We start from the raw sequence: 19,490 nt of genomic DNA on the forward strand, positions 1-19,490 counted from the left end.
TTTAATTGTTTGTAGGAGGTGTCATGCATTTTAAAATCATTTTTATTCTGTTTTCTCTAAGACGGTTTTTGCGACTCTTGGAAAACTGTTTTTAATAACAATATAGAGTGGCATTTTCTTAACCACCTCCAATCGGTTTTACAGATTATGTTTTGAGTTTAACTGATTAAAAAAATTAGTTATGCTTCGAATCAGTTTTCGTGAAGAATGTTTTATATCTTAGAATGGCTTACAGCTAAGTAAGAGCTAGCCATTTTTTAACCTCTCAGAATGCTCCATTAAGCAGTGCAGTTTTAACAGAGCAGAATCTTCCGTTTCTGTTATTCTTCGGTAATTGAGGATTTTGTATTCAAAAAATTCGAACATGTTCTTACATGACTGGCATATACAACCTGAGGCAGAGCTTTTCCACCGTTTTGCTCTAGAGGTTAGTCACTAACGCTAAGACGGCGGTGGACGCTAAAAACTACACGGGATCTCATTAAAACGAAATTGTACTTCGAAAGCATTGTTGATGAATAAATTTAACTTGATGATGATTTAAAACACGGATTATGACCTATGTTTGGATTTATTCAATTTTAACTTCACACGACGTTTTGGAGATGTTTGTCTCCTTCTTCAGGTATGCAGATAATTGGGTTGTAGTTTAATTCTGGTAATTCTGGTTGTAGTTTTTCCCGACAAGATACTTGAAATATCAAAAAATATACAAAATATTACACATAAAATTTATAATTGTAGGCCCATTTTTTATTTTCACTTCTTGAACGCAGTGAAAAAAGCCTAGGCCTAGGCTCCTACTTTTTTTTTTAGGAAATATGAGGTGTTGGGCAATAAAGGAATCTTCACATTTTTCTGTGTGTAACAAATCTTTATTTTATAAATAGAAGGCAAGTCTGTGGGATCTTTGACCTTTTATAACTGTGTAGTACCCAAATCCACCTTTTCCTCCAACATATCAAGTATTGCCAGCATCCCCATCATTTCCCAAAGTAATTGTCCCCAGAGTGGCCCTCAAAACTTCCCATAAACGATCTCTTCGAGTGGTTATAATTGCCTCAGAGCATGATAATCCGTAAATAAAGCATCGGAAACCACACAAGTTGGAGATGGTTCTTGAGAGGAAAATGTCTCAAGAACACCCATAAGTGGCATGATAGAGTCTACGGAACATTAATTCCATGTGTATCTTGTGTTTTCCCATTGTCATGCAAATCCCATTAGAGAATCACAATGAATCCAATAAAATCATTTCCTTGGCAATTATATTAAGCTTTCTAATGCTCTCCGAAGCTGGACCAGGAGATTTTCTCCAGAGAAATAACTTGGACATATCAGATTTTCGGACCAATTTGCCGGATTGTCTTCAATGTGAAAATGAACTGAGAAGATGAAATTGGACACATTGCAGTTTCGTTGTTGGAATTCTTTGTAGTTGAATAAGACAATTTCAGTTGATGTTCTCTTACTTGAATTTGGAGCGAAAGAGCTTTGCTACTATCGGCCAAAATAATATTGTTGTGTATTGTCCTATTTTTATACGACATGTGTTATTAGAATAAACAAAATAGCAATGCTTCTAGAACTTAGAAAAATCATCCCAAAGAGGTATTTATTTAAGTTAGAGTCATTCCTTAAATCTTTTTTTTTCTGTAACTAAGAATTATTTTTCTTATTATCGTCTTTATTAATTATCTACATTTTTTGCTTATTGTTCTTCAATTTCGGAATATTTATTTCTGTGTATTATTTTTTGGTTTAATCTTACTTAGAGCTTATTATTTAAAGAGAAAATCGTACGGGAATCACTGATCACGGTCCGACCACGGATCAGATGAAAAGGCATTACCTTACAAAGCCCAGTACTTTGTTCTTGAGATTTGATAGACCTCTATTGCAATACTCGTAAGGGGCTATCATAATTTAATTAGAAAAATAATAAGTTTTATTAGGAAATATTAACACGTAGGGGGAAGTGGCGCAATTTTGAAATGGGGCTGTTTTGAAATTGAGCTTTTTTCTTCCGTTTTTAAATGGAATTGAACCTGTTCATGATGTCCAGTTTTAATTTAAAATAGAAGAAAAAGCTCATTTTAAATCTACCGTACTTCCTCCTAATACGTTTTCCCGTCGGGCCCTTTCGACGTCCTTCAATGCGTTTACCAGGCCAAACGACTATAGATATTCCGGTGGCAGCCAAAATCTCGAAAGCCAAAATCCCGAAAGCCAAAATCCCGAAAGCCAAAATCCCGAACGCCAAAATCCCGAAAAGGCCAAAATCCCGAAAGCCAAAATCTCGAAAGCCAAAATCCCGAATGTTCAAAATCCTGAAAGGGATGAAATTATACTTGGGAAAATGTTTAGAATAATTTTCCAAGACACAGAAGATTTCCCTTTGCCTCCAGAAAGCGTGGGTGCAATCGTGGGAGTAGCTATGACACTTTTAAGAATTCGAGATTTTGGCTTTCGGGATTTTGGCGTTCGGGATTTTGACCGGGACCCAGATATTCGAATGTGCGATATGAAGTTTCTTTTAAGATATCCAGTAGATTTACTAAAAATAATATAGGGGAAAGTACTCGCCCTTCGAATGTTCATGATTTGGAATAATGTGAATTTCTTCTAGTTTTCTTAAGAGATTTACAAATGATTATTACATAATTGTCAATAATTGATGATAGAAATTGAAAACTAAAAGTAAATTCATATTATCCGAAGGCATGAACGTTCGAAAGGAGAGTACTTTCCCCTATGTAGGAGGAAGTGGGGCACTTTTGAATTCGGGTACCTTTGAAATTGAACTTTTTCTCTTATTTTTAAAAGGAACTGAAATTTATTATAAAGTAATTTAGCTTGACAATTGATTTGTGGATCTAAATTACATTACACAAGGGTCTAGTAGTTCAGTTTCATTTAAAAATAGAAGAAAAAGCCCAATTTTAAAGGTGCCCCACTTCCCCCTAATACATTTTCTCGTCGCGCTATTACAACGGATTTCAATGCATTTACAGGCCAAACGGTGATAGATATTCGAATGTGAAATTACAAACTTTCTTCTTAGATATCCGGTATATTAAAAAAAAATGGTAAATGTAAGTACTTTTGGAATTTTAAATGCTTTTTTTTAGAATAACCTGCATCTATAAGGTTTAACGATACTAAATTAAAGCACACTTCAAAGTCTTTTCTACTTCATCGCTTCTTTTTGGTACAATTCACATATCGACAGAAAGTTTCTGTAATTGAGATTAAATTAACTTTGCAAGTCAAAATTTTTAATATCAGACTTTTGGGAAGATGAAAAAGTTATCCAGATGGAAGGATATTGAGATACTAAAAATTTTCCTTGTCAGAGTTTGTGGGGGTTGTAGCACATGTTCATGAAAATGGCACAATGCAATTGCATTTGGACAATTTTCTTTTCATACTTGGGATCCCCTGAAGTCATTCTTTTGTATGGGGTAACGTTTCAACAGCATAAAACTAATCATTTGCGGAGATAAGAACCAGGGATACCCCTTCATCAGCAACAGACATACCGCACTCTCCCAAAAACCAACTGCTCCATTCTTCGTGCCATCAGCAAAAGGCTCTGTTATATTATAGTTTTGAGACAAATATTTGCTTTAATTGAAATTCCCTGAAGTGGAACAGAGAGTTTCAAATAGATGAAACTCATCGATTTGCTCCCCAAACTCCCTTTTCAATTTGAACTTGTAAGTGGGGGTGCATTTAGAGAGGGTGAAATACTGAGACTGATTTCATTCTAAAGTGAGTATGTTTGTAGTCCATCATCGGGTGTGCCCATCAACAGGTTGAAACGATGGGCAAACAGTGTGCAAAAGGGTGGGTTCTTTGGGCTTGTAAAGGGGGGCACTGTGTGTTAGAGATTGCAAATGGTTTTGCTATATCGGCGCGCACTTAAGTTGGCACAATCAGAGCGGAAGGAAAAAATTTTCCTCAACTCTTCAATGTTGCTTTTTTAGCTGAGGGTTAAGGTCAATTAAATCCTTTCCCTTTTCCATTTCCCCCCCAAACCCACGACCAGTGAGTGTTTTCTCACCCAGATAAATGTCCTTTTATTCATTCTACTGCCCATGTTTGTATTTCACCAGATTCTGATATTTTTTTTCTACTCTTTCTCCTTCCTTGGCTCCCCAGGAAGACCCAGAAGGGCTTCATTCCGGAAAACGATGAGGAAATGCCACACTCATGCTAAAAGCTAGTGGCACATTGCGTCTAAATTATTCATGTTCCCATCAAAGGTAAGCCTTCTGCTGGGGAAAATAAAATCGGACGTATCCTTCCGAAGGAGATCTTTTACGTAAAATGAGAGTTTTTTCCTAAAACAATCTCATTAAAATGTACTTAAATATATTTATAGTAAATCTCACGTATTTTTTTTAGAACAATAAACTTTTAACGCCCAATTATTAATTTACATGCCATTCAATAGGAATTTTAATAATCCTTTAGTAAATTGCGTGAATATTTTATGTACGGTTAAAGAGGAATTTAATTAAATATTTAATTAGTATAAGGAAGATTTTCTTTTGAAGGGATTCATTATTTTGTTATGATTAAAGTTTATCTTAACAATCTACTTTAAGCATGTGCCTAAACTATCGGTAGACAATACTAACTAATTCCTTAATTTACTCAAATAGAATTACAAATAGGGGAGACTGGGGCAAAAAGTCACAAATTAAAAATTTGAAAATTCCATATCTTCCAAGATAAAAGAGAGAGCGGCTTCAAATTTTTTCCATAGATGGCCTCCATAGACCTTCTTTAAAGTCGTAAATTTCTTAGAATTCGAACAAGGATTTCAGCAAATAAAAAATATTGAAATTTTTAGCCCTATTTTTAAAATGTTTTCCTTACAGCAGATATCAGTTATTACCTACTTATTCTCCAAAATTGATGCACTGATAAATATTTCCTAAATGATTTGGACTCTTTGAATACGAAACCACTATCTATTTTAGAATTTTACAAAGATTCTGTTATCGCTCATGCGACAACAGAGCCGCGATGCGAGAAGTGAGAGAATCACTTTTTGGTAAATTTCCCCTTCTACTCTACACATACATGGACGACAGAATTTCCCGTTTTCTTCCCCATCTTTCTCTCTCTCTACGACATCATCCGCCATAGCTATTCGACCACGATTCATCTCGCTCTCTAAGAATTTATTATTATCCGAGTCATCTATTCCGTTTATTGTCAAGTTTAAGTAAATTTAGTTTCATAGTATCCAGTGAATTAAAGTAGTCAATAAATAAAGTTGAGTTTATCAAGAAATCATCGTTTTTAGGGGACAAGAAGTTGGCGTCTGCGGAAGGGCTCAATTTTTGCACTTCGAGCCCCATTTAATTGTCTCTCAATCATCTTTCACGTATACAGTTCAGAGCAAGCAATACTGACGCAGGCATCCAATTATTCATACAACATTCATTCATTTACATACAGGTACGCCACAATCATTCACACTAACTCACGCACAAGACAGAACATTCAAGCAGCATTCATTCTTTACATTCAGGTAACATACAATACCAGATTCTTTCCTCCAGAAATTCTTTAATTAAAAATTACCACTTGGGGTAAACAGTAACAAAAGGTATGAAGCAAAAAGTAACAAAGACCGAAGCAATTTCTGATGTTTCACGGCGAGAAGAAACGTCATTTCCGCGTCTCGCCGCTTTTTGTTTGCATTGGTCAAACGATTAGCAGTCTCTTGTGTGTTTTTTTTCTAAAATAGCTCGAAAGGCGTTTTTCTCGTTCAGATAGAGAAAACTGTGTTTTAAAAAGGTGTAGAAGAATAAATTTCCTATGAAAATATGTCATCTAGCTATTTTTTTTTAAATTTACACAAGCCCATAATAAAGCAAATAAAAATATGATAATATCCCATACCTGGTACTATTTGCCCCAGCATTTTTGAGAATTATCACAGAATTACCTTTTACAAAACAGCTCGATAAATGTATTTCCTTACAAAATAGAGGAAAATGACTTTCACAAAGTTGTAGAGCAGTAAATTTCCTATAAAACTGCCCTAGTTAGGAATTTCTGAGGTGCTAGGGTAGCTTGTAAAAAAAAAATAAAATACCCGTTTTGTTACTTTTTGCCCCAGTCTCCCCTACCGATTGCGAGCGCTGAAACCAGGTGGGGAATTTCAAGACCTTTCCAAAAAATCCTAATTTAACTAAATCAGTTGAAAAATAGGCCCTCTAAAGTAGTAAAAAATATTTCCTTCAAAAATTCAAGACGGTGATTTTTTATGTCATAAGTATGTACAAATCCAAAAAATAAAAGAAATCGTAAGAGCCGTTTTCACTAAAAACCAAAAAACACATGGTTTTGGTGGGTTGGAGGGGGTGGGGGGAAAGAATAAAAACGTCTGAAGATATCGTTTTTTTTTTATTGGGGCCACCGAAGACCGAAAATTAACATCTCTTATCGCTTAAGCTCTAGGAGGGTGACAAGTTTAAAAAAAAATCGATTATATAACACCTCTTTCTTTGAGTTCGAGCAGTAAAATGCAATAAAGATTCAGTTTGCTGTAAATATTTATCACAATTGATATAACTAAAAATCTTTTTTTTAATTCTTCTTGTTTGTTTGAGTGTTTTTAAAAAGAACAATTCTGAAAAAAATTAAAATTTAAAAAATCGATATTTTGTCGTTTAAATCAGCAAATGTTGTAACTTTTCGATATGTAAAGTATAGTTACTGGTCAAATTAGTTATGGAGATTATTATTTTTTTATAGTATCATAAACTTTCACAGTTGTCACTGACAAAATTAATTTAATTCTTTAAAATATTTTTCTCGACAAACCATGTTTTTATGTATAAAATGTAATATCTAAATACTTTTAGTTTACAGAATATAACCTGTATATTTCGATAATAAGTTGTTCGAGAGAAAATTTTTATTTATTTATTTATTTTTTTTTTTTTTAATTAGGGGTTCATCAATAAGATGATTGCCCCATGGCATTTATAATTTGACTATTTTACATTGTATCAGATTTTTTCATACATATTTGTGTCTTTTAGGAATTTTAACATTTTTTGGATTTCACTTTCGTTGTCTCCCAGTGCAATTTGAGGATTTTTGTTGATTTTGTTCCTCCTTCTTTCCTCTTGATATTTAGGACATTTAAATATTAGATGGATCACGGTTTCGATCTCTTTACATTGGTCGCATTCCTTGGGGTCTTCCTTCTTGATGATGTATAGATGTGTCAGTGCAGTGTGTCCTATTCTGATACGGCATATTGCTGTTTCCTCTCTTCTGTTACGTCTAAAGGATGTAGCCCATGGATATATGGTGGATTTGATGTCTCTCAGTTTGTTGTCCCTTACATTTGTCCAATCGTTCTGCCATGTTTGTGTTATTGTTAATTTAAAATGATTAATTATGTCCTTTGGTGGGATTTTATAGGAATTATTTATAGGACATAGGTTAGTATCTCGCGCAGCTTTGTCAGCGAGTTCATTTCCGATAATGCCTACGTGTTATGGAATCCAGCATAGTGTTATGTGTTTATTTGTGTGTGTGAGTTCTTTTTGGATAATTGTTATTATAAGGGATCTAGTCTGATTTTTATTAATGATCGCTTGAAGGACACTTAGAGAATCAGTGAATATGACCGACTCGTCTAAAATTTTTATTATAGGCACACTTTTATTTTGAGAAATTAGAAGTAAATGTAATTAATTAATGTTGATTTCTGAACTGTCCAATTTAAGTTCTAAAACTCATCAAAGAGTGACAGCTGACTGTTGCGCCACCTACACGCTACCCTAATTATCTTCTAGTGATTATTAAAAAAAAAACAATATTACAATATTTGCTTAAAGTAAATTGTATCTTTCAGTATATTTTTCAGGTTGCAAAATAAAATCTTTTTATTGTAATTAATTCAATTTAACAGTATAAACTTAAAGTATGTTCAAAATATTTATTTTTAAAAATACAATGAGTATCAATAACAACTAATTTTATTTTTTGAAATGTGATTCACATTGTACTTTTTTTATAAATTAAAGTATTTCTCAGTAAAATATGTTGAAACACTATACCATGTGCTTTTTATCAATTATTATCAAGGGATTTATTATACACATTGCACGAATATTGACTTCCAATAAGGCCAATATGACCTAGTTTTTGGTTAAGCCGCTTATTGTTTTTAACAAAAATTTGCAAACATATGGACTGTATCACAATCCCAACTCTATTCCCAAAAGTCATGTTTATTGATGAGTTGGTCAGCATACAAGAGTGTATCCTCGCATCAACACTATTTACCATTTGTTTAATTTGAAAAAACTGAAAACAAAAATTCTACATAAGTCTTATGCTAACAATAGTTTTTTTCCCTAAAATGTGTCACTATCTCGCACAATGAGTGAATTATGTGGTTTTTCTTTCCACATTTTTCTTTTCGTTTTTTTTTCTGTGCCATCATCCACGAGATAAACACATTGCCAAACACATTTGAGGACGAAATCTTTTCCCTTGTCGTCCACTCTACTTCGAACAACGTACTTTTTTTCCTGGCCACATAACACTCCAGATTCCGGGGATAAAATCCCGGCAAAAGGCTATTTTTATTTCCTAGCAGATGGGGTGTTCTATCCCTCAGAAGATTTTTCTAGGATGGAAAAAAAGGGTTTGTTTGGCTTCCGTATACTAAAACGGGGAGTGATGATTGTGAGGATGAAGTTCTGAAATTTAATTCAATTTAATGGGGAAATTACGTCAACCATATCCGACAATTTCTGTCAGTTGCACGCCATACTTTAGAGTCCCTGTGAGTGGCACGTGTTTCTCAAACCCGCACACTACTAACGGACTGACTTGCATGCACAGGTATATCTATATGTATCTCTATATATATTTGCACGAATTGCTTTGTTGGTTTATTGCAGTATCTCGATGCTAATTTCATTTTAAAAGTGACTCTATCCCCAAGTTTGTTAGTTTTGTACACATAAAATGGGAAAAAAAAACCCGAGCTTTAAGGGTAAATATGCACAGGTATAGGTTTAGACAGTGGAGTTTCAACAACAAAAAAATCAGCGGTGGTCACGTGTACAAATATATTATAATAATCCCTCGAACTACCCCTTTATAGAGTTCCGCATCGCCTCGACGAGATTGCAGTCTTCTATCTCTGAACACGAAAATCAAGGTATGAAAATATATTACAGTTAGTATTAGTTAACATGAGTCTACTTCTCTTTCAAGAAAGAAAATGAATAGAAATACAACAAAAACTTCCTCAAGACCGAGATATTCACAAAATATGAAAATCTCTAGGCTTAGAGAAATAATACAGATTCGAACGCGATAATTAAACAATTTATAAAGAAAATGTGATACAGCAAATATTTCATATAGTCATTTATTGTAACTGACAGAATTTCTATATAATTGTAGATTATATGAATGTAATCCCGGTTATAATTGATCATATCGATCTCGATACACTTCTCGAAGAGTCCCTGGACCCCGGTGATTGTTTTGTTCTTATCAGTGAAGGTCTGCCCAGAAAACACTCAGGGCACATGAAAGAACCATCCACATGACAAGGAAAGCGTTCCTGGTCGATCTAAGATCAGCAGATACGTCCAACACGGTATATACGATAACATGATTGAATTGTAACAAATATATCCCAATACGATTAATAATAACTGTAAGACTTAAGCCATATAATATCACTGCCAGAGCTAAGGATCCAATTAGAGCAATTAGCCCCAGGCTTTATTGGGTCTAATTGAACCTTTACTGCCATTTTGTACAGATTAAAAAGCAATTCCGTTTTAACCCATTCCTTACCATGGTATTATACATCATACGCAAATTGAGTGATTTTAGATGATTTGTTTCTGGGCAATTGATATTCGAATTTCTGTCGGGAATGGATCTTTAGTTACTTTAGTCCTTCAATTACTTGGAAAAAATAGCCCGACAGAGATGAAAATACATTCTGTTATTCTTTTCTCGCTTCGCGGAAAGTCATGGGAAATTTTTGCTCAAGAAGGCGGACGGAATATTCGACATCCCGTCGAATTTGTTAAAATTGACCTCCATCCTCTTTCCTGATTTGAATTCTAGTTGCCAATTTGTTTTCTTGGATAGTTACTGCATATAAATCAATAGAGTTTGTAATAAATTAATATACAGCATTTAAATTCAGTGACCGTTAGGACGCGTGTTTGAGGGCGGATCCCCGCGCCCCCATAATGGATAAAAAATTTTTCTTTTCAAAAAAATCATCTATTAATCTGTAGGAAACTAATCCCAAAATATGAACATTCTATCTCAAGTATTTCTGGTACATTGACTGAATGGGTTAATATAGTCTTGTAGATTTTTCTAAGTAAGACGTTATAGATCGAAAATTCTTATAATCTACTTTATAGTACTCTAGGTTCCATTACTGAGACTACTAAAAGTAAATAGCGCACTTTTAAAAGGCCTAAGATCCCATACAGAAATGTCAACACAAAATTTTCATATGTCTTTTACAGATGCACTAACGGGCTTGTTAAAATCTCGGTTCTATAAGGCAGCTTTTTTGCTTCTTGGGTAACGTTCTTGCAAATTGCACCACGAGATCCCTATAATCCTCTTAAGGTTAAGTAAATCGTGTATCGTCACTTAAATTCTTCCAAAATTAAGCGATTACACTGCTCGAACTCCACAGAGGGAGCTGCAATTTTTTATATTCAAAAATTCCACCTTCCATCCCTCCATACCCTTCCCCCAAGGTTCATTTTTCTTGATATATCTCCACATTTCAGACGATTTCTGAGAAATAACGTCATGGTGTTCATTCGTCCGTCCGTCCATTCATCTATCTGTCTGTCCGGCCGTTACCATACCTAGAAGCCAAAGGATTACAGATAAGGACTTGGGACTTTCAGGGGACCCCCCCCCCATCCGCCATAAATCGACCCTGGAACCATTAATATGTCCCTTATTTTCTCCCTTTCCCTCCTTCCTTTCCCCACCAAAGCCATAATAAGTAAAGTAGGTGAACATTTCGTTCATATATGGGAAAACCGTTGAATCATTCCTAATAAGAGTTTATCAAGGACAAATGTTAAAAAGGGCTCTGGGATTGCATTACTTAATCGAATGGTATCATATTTGGGATCGTTGAAAAGGTCTTGGAATTCCTGATAAGTCTGAACTGATTCCAATCAATTAAGAACTTTTCAATTCTATTACTCTGAAAACTATTTTGGGGAATCTTTTCGAATGATGTGAATCGGTTCAAATCGCTTGAAAACCAGTAAAGGCACTTAGCATATAAGTCACGATTTCTATCCCTTTTTTTGATTGTATGAAAATATAATCGCAATAAAATTTTAATGAGCAAGCCTATAATAACAAGGGGAAGGGATTCAGTTACGACAAATCATACTGTGTACACAAAGACATTTTTTTGGCCTTTTTCATCTACTATCATTGCATCTACTGACTATCACAACCCATTGACAGGCCACCTACAGCTTCTTTTCGAAAATAAAATATTTATAAATATTTAAACTCCTGAAAAGTTATCAAAATACAGATACGACAACAGTGTATGCAAATGACGATACAATATGAGGTCAATCAAATGTATTAATTGAAATTCCCTGTTTACCAGGCTTAATAATTTCAATCGTGTACCTAAATAGTTTCTTAGACCGCAAATCGAAATAATTATGCACAATTATGGCACTTGAATCATTTGTCATTCCATTGGTCTATGTACCCAGTATTTTCAACATTCCCAACCCCTCGAAGTGGTTTAGTCTTCGAATTCCTTTACTGAGAAAAAAGAGTGTAGAATTTCGTTTTTTCGTCAGAACGGTTCAGCTTTTTACGGGTAAACTTTTCTTATAAGGGTTACTGAAACCCCTAGTATTACCTGGAAAGGTAATATTTATAGAATTCGAAGTATAACTGTATAAAATTAGCATTGCCAAAATATTATTCTAACATTACTAGTTTTTTGTCAGTGTTTCGATAGCACAAAAAAATTGGAAGTAATTTGAAGTTTTCAAAATAAAAATTCCTGTGAAAATTGCTCACACTGAAGTTCTCTTGGTGAATTTCTGGCCAGGATGCTTTTGATGAGTTGCGTCTTTGGGAAAAGGCAGTGAGATTGACCCAAAAAAATAATCTAAGGAGGTAAAAAGCTCACATCCGCCAATGTTATTTTTCCATTGGAGCACAAACACAAGGAGAAGTGTGAAAAGATATCCTTGCGGAAAAGGATTATAATCTTGAAATGGATGTGTGTGGTGCTTTTTTTTTGTCCATGGCGATAATTCCTCGAGGGTGTGGGTGGAATAGAAAGTAGACGTGAAAAAGGGTGGCTTTTGTTCCTCTATCAACATCCCAAGAGTTATTCTTCTTTTGAGGGTCAACAGGAGAAATCTCTTATAAGGATGATTCACGGAATACTTATGCTGGGAAAGAGTGTTCGGGTTGAAGGACACACCATAACATTGATCCGAAGGAATTCTGCAACATCTTCATTTGACCAATTTAGTTTGAGACACTCTTTGCCACTCTCATCCCTCTCTCATGCTAATTAAATTTAATTGGACAGCAGCTGGAGGAAAATTGTCCAAGTCGTGGGATATGGCTTTCAATTAATTTGTCATCATCATGAAATTATTTATTAGAGGCTGACTTGACATTAATGGTCTGTGTTTTGGGCGAACGAAAATGGGGGAAGCGATTCTGGAAAGGTTCTTGGTATAAGGAAAAAATTATTAATAATCATTCTTTGGGGATTCGAGGGTGGGCGATTAAATTTATTAACTCATACTTTATGGGTGCACCATCAATAATCCCTGGTAGGCAAGAGGGGTGCATGATGGGAAATTTGACCACACCTCGAGGACATTTTTTTTTCCTTCCGCAGCCACAAAATTTAGCTCATGTGTCAATAAACTCATTAATTGCTGGCCACTGTTTGGCCTTGGGAAACCGTCAGAAAATATGCTTCTAAAATTTCACGAAATTTGCATAAGAGGTTTCGCAAAAAATACTTTACGCATCTGTAACTGCCGATTTTACCAAGTTCAAGATTCTATCTATTGCTATTTCTATTGAAAAAGTTTAACTATTGATCTATTATTTATAGAAATATGGCAGACAATTTAGAGTTATTTTAGATATCAAGTTTTAGGTTATGTGTGTACAATAATGAAGGGATAGTGGGACAGTTTCATGCAGTTTGTTGAATACAAACTCTGCCAAGCGTACCTTATCCACTTCTCTTGGGCATTACCTAACTGAAAATACACAACACAATTCTAAGACAAAATATATTTTCGAAAACAATGTATGCGTGAAAGTGCCCCAATCACCCCTATCTAAAATCATCACCTGAAAGAAAGTTTGAAAATGAACGCCAATATTCATCGATTTTACGAAAATTCTAAATTCATGAGCAGTTGTCATGGAATGTTTCTATTAGGAGACCAAAGTTCTAAGAAAATTTATTCACAATTTTTAGCTATTCTTAGTAAAAACAAATAAGATTACACAAAAGGTCACTGAAGGGAATAAATGAATTTTATTAATAAGAAACGAATCCCATCACGTAGGATTATTTACCTAAAGTTGACTACAATCTCAGCTCCTGTGGTACGAGGTGAACTCCAATCTTTTACGATCGAGTTAAAAACTTGTACAAAGTATATTTCGACACCCGCAAAAATTAATTATTGTGTCCATACTTCTGTTTATTAGTCCCGTCTGAGTCTTTGTAGTATGACTGTTTTTGGAGAAAAAAACTGTGACAGATATTCGCTTGCTGTTTTCGCAATATTTTCTAATATCGAGGTTTTAACTAACTTTATTTTTCTAATCCATGAGAGTTTTTTTTTAGAATAAGGTAGTGTTAGCGAAGTTTGGGGCAACAGATAAGTGAAGACAAAACAAAGTACAAGGTGACATCGTCTGCAGCAACTCTAGTAACATCTACGGAGAGCATCGGTCAAACAAGTTTCCCGATAAGGGACTACAACTTTGAAGTTGTTAACTTCTTTATATACCTTGGGCCTACAATTACAGCTGACAACAACATCTCAACAGAAGTCCACACATGGCTGCTGAAAGCCTACAAAGGATCTATTTCGGTTTTTCAAGAGTTTTCCGGTCTAGAACAAGAGGCCTTCAGACTAGAGGTTTAGCCCAGTGCCCGGAAGGTCTCAGAATCCTAAATGGCAACTATCAGAATCTATCAGATGATTTATCTTTAATAATCCAATTCGAAGTTAAATTTTCAAAAATATCGTGACTACCCCTCAGGTTGTTCCGGCAAGTGGGAGCCTAACATGGCTTCTATAGAATAAGAAATTATAAAAAAGAACAAATTATATCCTAAAATCTAATCGAATATCTTGAACTTAAAGAAAACCTTCAAAACTAAAAACGTTTTGACATTTCAATCCGTTTTACTAATTTATATGACCTTTCAAATATATTTTAATTTAATCTGAAACCATTTTGATTTTAAAATAAATCACTCTGACGAGACTTAACTTATAAATCGATAAGCAATTTTTGTTGAAAAATCAATTGTGTTTACTCCAGGGCGGAGCATTCTCATACTTTTTCCGTACAAAAGTATGGTATATTTTTCCTTAAGTGATATTTCAGTTCTAGTATCAAACCAAATGCAATCATTTTAGAACTTTTACCAAATGAAAGAGCATCTAATGTTAAGTTATTGGCTCAAAATTTATAATGATTGCATGATGATAACAGTTCCTAAAACCTATATGAAAAAGACGTAAAATTCACAATTTTTTGAATTTTTCTGAGAAAGTTTCTATTTGTAACACCAGTAAAATTTTAAATTCAATAAAAATATATTCTCTGTACATGTGCCTACCATTTCATGTTATATTTATTTTTGTGGGATCTAAGAATTAAAAATTATAAAGAATTTAAGAAAAACATACCATTTCTGAATTAAAATGTCCCATCCGTTAGTTAATCATCCTAGGTTTACTTTTTAGCTACTTTAGGCAATCTTTTGAGTGATTTTTTGACGATTCAAATTGGTTAGGAACCGGTAGATAGTAAGTAAAGCGAAAGTACATTTGGGATATATTCTCTTATAGTCATGAGCTCGAGCATTTCACAAAGCATTATAAGCTTTGCCACCTCTTTTGTAATGCTTTGCCTTAAAAACTTAATAGCTTTAAGCTTAAAGTTAATATATTATTTATAAAAATTTCAAATATTGTTTCTTTTTTCAAGTATAAAATTCGGAATGAAATATTCAGTTTTTTTTTATTTCAATCAGGGTTTTTCACGAAGTCAAAATCTTATCTAAACACAAAAAATTGCATTGTATATACTGCCGTCTATTGCATTTTGAACAATACAATGCACTTCATTTATCGATCGATTCTTATTTAACGAAATTCAAAAATAATACTATTTAGAAATGTTTAAAAATAATGTTTTTGGAAAATTAGTAATGGAAAAATGGATTAAAATGGAATAGGGTAAGTGTGCCAAATTCCGGCCAGTTTGCAATTCCGGCCACATTGTTTGTTTCTCAAACTTCCATGAATTTTTAGGTTTTTCAGACTTTAGAGATTATACAACGCAAAAATAACTATGTAACTATGCCGAAATTCGGCACACTTACCCTAAATATTTTTTTTTGCACAAACCTTGCTATATTTAACAACAAGATATGTAGTAGTGGATTTCATAGGGAACCGTATAAGAGACACAATTGTCAACCCTTTATTAAAGAACAAACTAATTGAACGTATAAACAAGAACAACGAAATACAATAATTCTTCAAAAGTATGTAGAAATTTTCTTGAAGTTTAGATTATTTTATCAAATACGAAATACCCATTTAAATTTTAAATTGACCAACATCGGTACTATAGTAGCATTTTTTGTGCTTAATTAACAGTTTTACACGGCTAAAGAGCAAACTGAGCAAAAAATAAACACCAGGAAAAAGCGCTGAAATGAATATGAGCAAATTATTTCAGCGCTCTTTTAATAGTGTTCATTTTTCGATCAATAACCATGTTAAATCAGCAACTGAGCGTAAAAATCGTAGGGGAGACTGGGGCAAAAAGTCACAAATCCAAAAATTCAAAATTCAATATCTTCCAAGGTAAAAAAGATAGCAACTCAATTTTTTTTCTATAGATAGCCTCCATAGACCTTCTACAATAAGTAAGTTTCTTAAAATTCGAACAAGGAATTTAGAAAATAAAAAATATCGAAATTTGTAGTCCTATTTTTGAAATATTTTCCTTGCAGAAGATAACAATTATTACCTACTTATTTTCCAAAATTGATGCACTGGTGAATATTTTCTAAATAATTTGGATTCTTTGAATACGAATTTGCTATCTTTTTTAGAATTTCACAAGTGTTCTTTTCTCCAGAAATCCTTTTATTAAAAATAGCCACTTGGGGTAAAAAGTAACAAAAGGTATAGGGCAAAAAGTAACAAAAAAGCGAGGCAATTTCTGATATCCCACGGCGAAAAGAAACGTCATTATCATGTCTCGCCGCTTGTTGTTTGCATTGGTCAAACGATTTGTAGTCTTTTGTGTGTTTTTTTCTAAAATAGCTTGAAAAGCGCTTTTCTCGTTTTCTCACTTTTCTCGCAGAGAAAACGGTGTTTTACAAAGGTGGACATGAATAAATTTTCTATGAAAAAATGTCCTCTCGGTATTTTTTCAAATTTACGGAAGCCCGTTAAAGCGAATCAAAATATGATAATACCCCATGTCTGATACTATTTGCCCCAGCATTTTTGAGAATGGTAAAAAATTACCTTTTAGAAATTCGCTCGATAAACGTAATTCCTTACAAAATAGAGGAATATTACTTTCACAAAGTTGTAGAGCGGTAAATGTCCTATAAAATTGCGCTAATTAAAAATTTTTGAAGCGATCGAGTAGCTTGTAAAAAAATAAAATATCCGTTTTGTGACTTTTTGCCCCAGTCTCCCCTACTTTTACAAATATAAGTATACGCCAATTTCACAAAAATCCTAGAGCAATTTTACTTATTAAATATCCTTGTCAAATCGTCAACTGAGCGCTGAAATCGCACCTTGTGCCGATATCTAGGGGGAGGTGGGGCTATTTTGAGCTCTAGGGCTACAGCTGGGTTTTAACATGATGTAATTTGGATGGACAAAATAATTGCAGACCTAAATAAAATAATTGTATGAAACAGCTTCATTTAAAAATAGTCGTAAAAGTCGTAAAACAATCTAGCCCCACAGCTCAAAGTAGGCCCACCTTCCCCTACCGGTTTAGCACCTAAAATGCATTGTATAAATTCCAAATGTGAAAAGCAACAAAAGAACATTTATCAAGCAGCTGAAGTGTTTTTAAATTAGTGACATTTTCTCAAATTACCACGTGCCTGTGGGTGGTATGAATGGAGACATCAAAAGAGTTCCCAAACCGCAAATTTCGCGAGAATTTATGAGGACAGTCTCGCGTGTCGCAAAGCACCAAATTACCGACCAATGTGAGGTGTCCATTTGTCAAAGGCACAATCTATCCAAATTTGATTACAAACGAGATTTAAAGTTTTGCGGTAGAGGGATGTAAATTTGATTTTAACACGAAATTGAGGGTTGTTTTAATTGCAATTCACCCCCAATAGGTTCACTCTTGAAATTTAATTGAAAACTTTTCGTTCTCCCTGATATTTCATGTCCCGCGAGTGCAATTAAATGGAATGTTTTCCCGAGGGGGGGGAAGGAAATAGAAGCTCTTACTTGCTTGGTGCGGATGCCTTGTGGCCAAGACAGATGGGGTTGAGCTCAGAGTGTCTCAAAGTGCTGTGTCATTGTTTTGGTGAAATTTTTGTGGGCCATGGGGTTTGGGAAGCATCGAGGGTGGACTTGGAAAAATGGGGGTTATATGAGTTTGGCAGGCCAGAGAGATTTTTGGAGGATGTCGCTCAGAAGATGGGGGTTCTGGGTTGGTGAAAATGAAGGAAAAGGCTGGAAAAAAAGTGTAATTTATATTTGTCGGCAGGCAGCCTTGGCGAAAATTGAAAATCCCTCAACCTGTTGCTGCAACATTGCACAGGATTTTCGCCAAGAAGTCCCATTTTTCGAATCCCCTACAGGAAATTCAACCCTTCCACTTTTGGGGGAGGATTGGGAGACAATACCATAAACACTGAGAAATATTCTATGATAGTTTTTCTCCTATTTATCCTCTGATTATGTGGATAGCTTCATAGGGTTTTCCTTCCACCACATATGCTGACCCATAAGAAATTTTCATCCCTGGAAGCCATTGGACAACAATGTGACGCCTTCCAATATAAAATAGGATATTTTCTCTCGTGCATCGACACTGATGATAAAGCCAAACATTCCACCATTGCAAAAAGGGATATCGCCTTTGGTCCTTCTTAGCCCAACTCCATCCCCATGTTTCCAGGAGTTGGCAAATCTCATAATCCAAAATGAAGGTAAGACGATGAGATAGAAGGACCAAAAGAGACACGAGAGGTGGTGTAGGTGGAAAATATTCACCCTCAGGAGGGTGTTTAGATTTTTTGTGACCTCTCTCCGGACACAGCGTCTTGGAGATAAAAGGGAATCAATATGCTTATGGGGATGAAAAAGGACACGAGTGCAGGGGGTGAGAGTAAAAAAAAAGGAAAGGCCAGATGGAGAAGCTTTCATGGTAAATTAAATGAACCTTCTCTGCGGCATCCTTTTTAATTAATTAAAAATATTGGACAATCCCGCCAACTTGGCTTGGAATTTATCCATATAGTGTTCTTAATCAATAAACTAACCCGTATCTTGGAAAATCCCCCAAATAGGGCTGTCTTGGTGATCAGCTGGAAGATCCTGGTAACCTCAAGAACCTTTCTTTTTTTTCAGTTAGAACTTTTCACAACACCACCACTGAATTTTGTCCTTACGACAAAGTCACTTCTTGGAGAAAAAGCAGACCACTCACAGAAATTTCCACAGACACTTTCCGCCGAACGTGTCACACGAGAGTATCGGGCGAGTAAAAGGGCGCGAAGATAAAGAACAATCCTCAAGCGTGTAAGTCGTCCGAAGGAGACCAACCAACTGACGGGCAAGACTGAATTGAGTGGCAGGCAAACCACTCGTTGATTCTGTGAATGGCGTTAGAGGCTGGCAATACAAAATGCTGCCACCAAGAACACCCAGAAACCCTCTCCCAAACCACTCATTTCAGTCCATCCCACGATTCTGGCCGAATCACAGCGACTGCGTCAGGAGGGACACTTCTCCTGCTTCCCCTATGCCATGGTGGGAATCAGTAGGGGAATCAGGAGAAATTCCACCAGCGCCAATCTCTCAACAGCAGGAAGTAGGAACGAAAGAAGAAGCTCATCAGTTCATTCACAATAGCTAATTTCTGGATTCACAATCACTCCTCTAACC

The 19,490-nt window shown here is 34.9% G+C and overlaps 1 protein-coding gene across 2 annotated transcripts in view; it reads right to left on the minus strand.

Annotated features, from left to right (window-relative positions):
* The window catches only part of LOC129798039 (lachesin), a 334,403-nt gene extending 315,197 nt beyond the window's left edge, over positions 1-19,206 (minus strand). The window contains exon 1 of one of the 2 annotated variants that reach the window (XM_055840988.1): positions 18,866-19,206. The gene's annotated coding sequence lies outside the window, so the exon portion shown is untranslated. The remainder of the gene's footprint in view (positions 1-18,865) is intronic. The other variant, XM_055840987.1, reaches the window with a different exon arrangement.
* Positions 19,207-19,490: the final 284 nt, after the last annotated feature.

Source organism: Phlebotomus papatasi, chromosome 1 (assembly GCF_024763615.1).
Source record: "Phlebotomus papatasi isolate M1 chromosome 1, Ppap_2.1, whole genome shotgun sequence".
NCBI lineage: Eukaryota > Metazoa > Arthropoda > Insecta > Diptera > Psychodidae > Phlebotomus > Phlebotomus papatasi.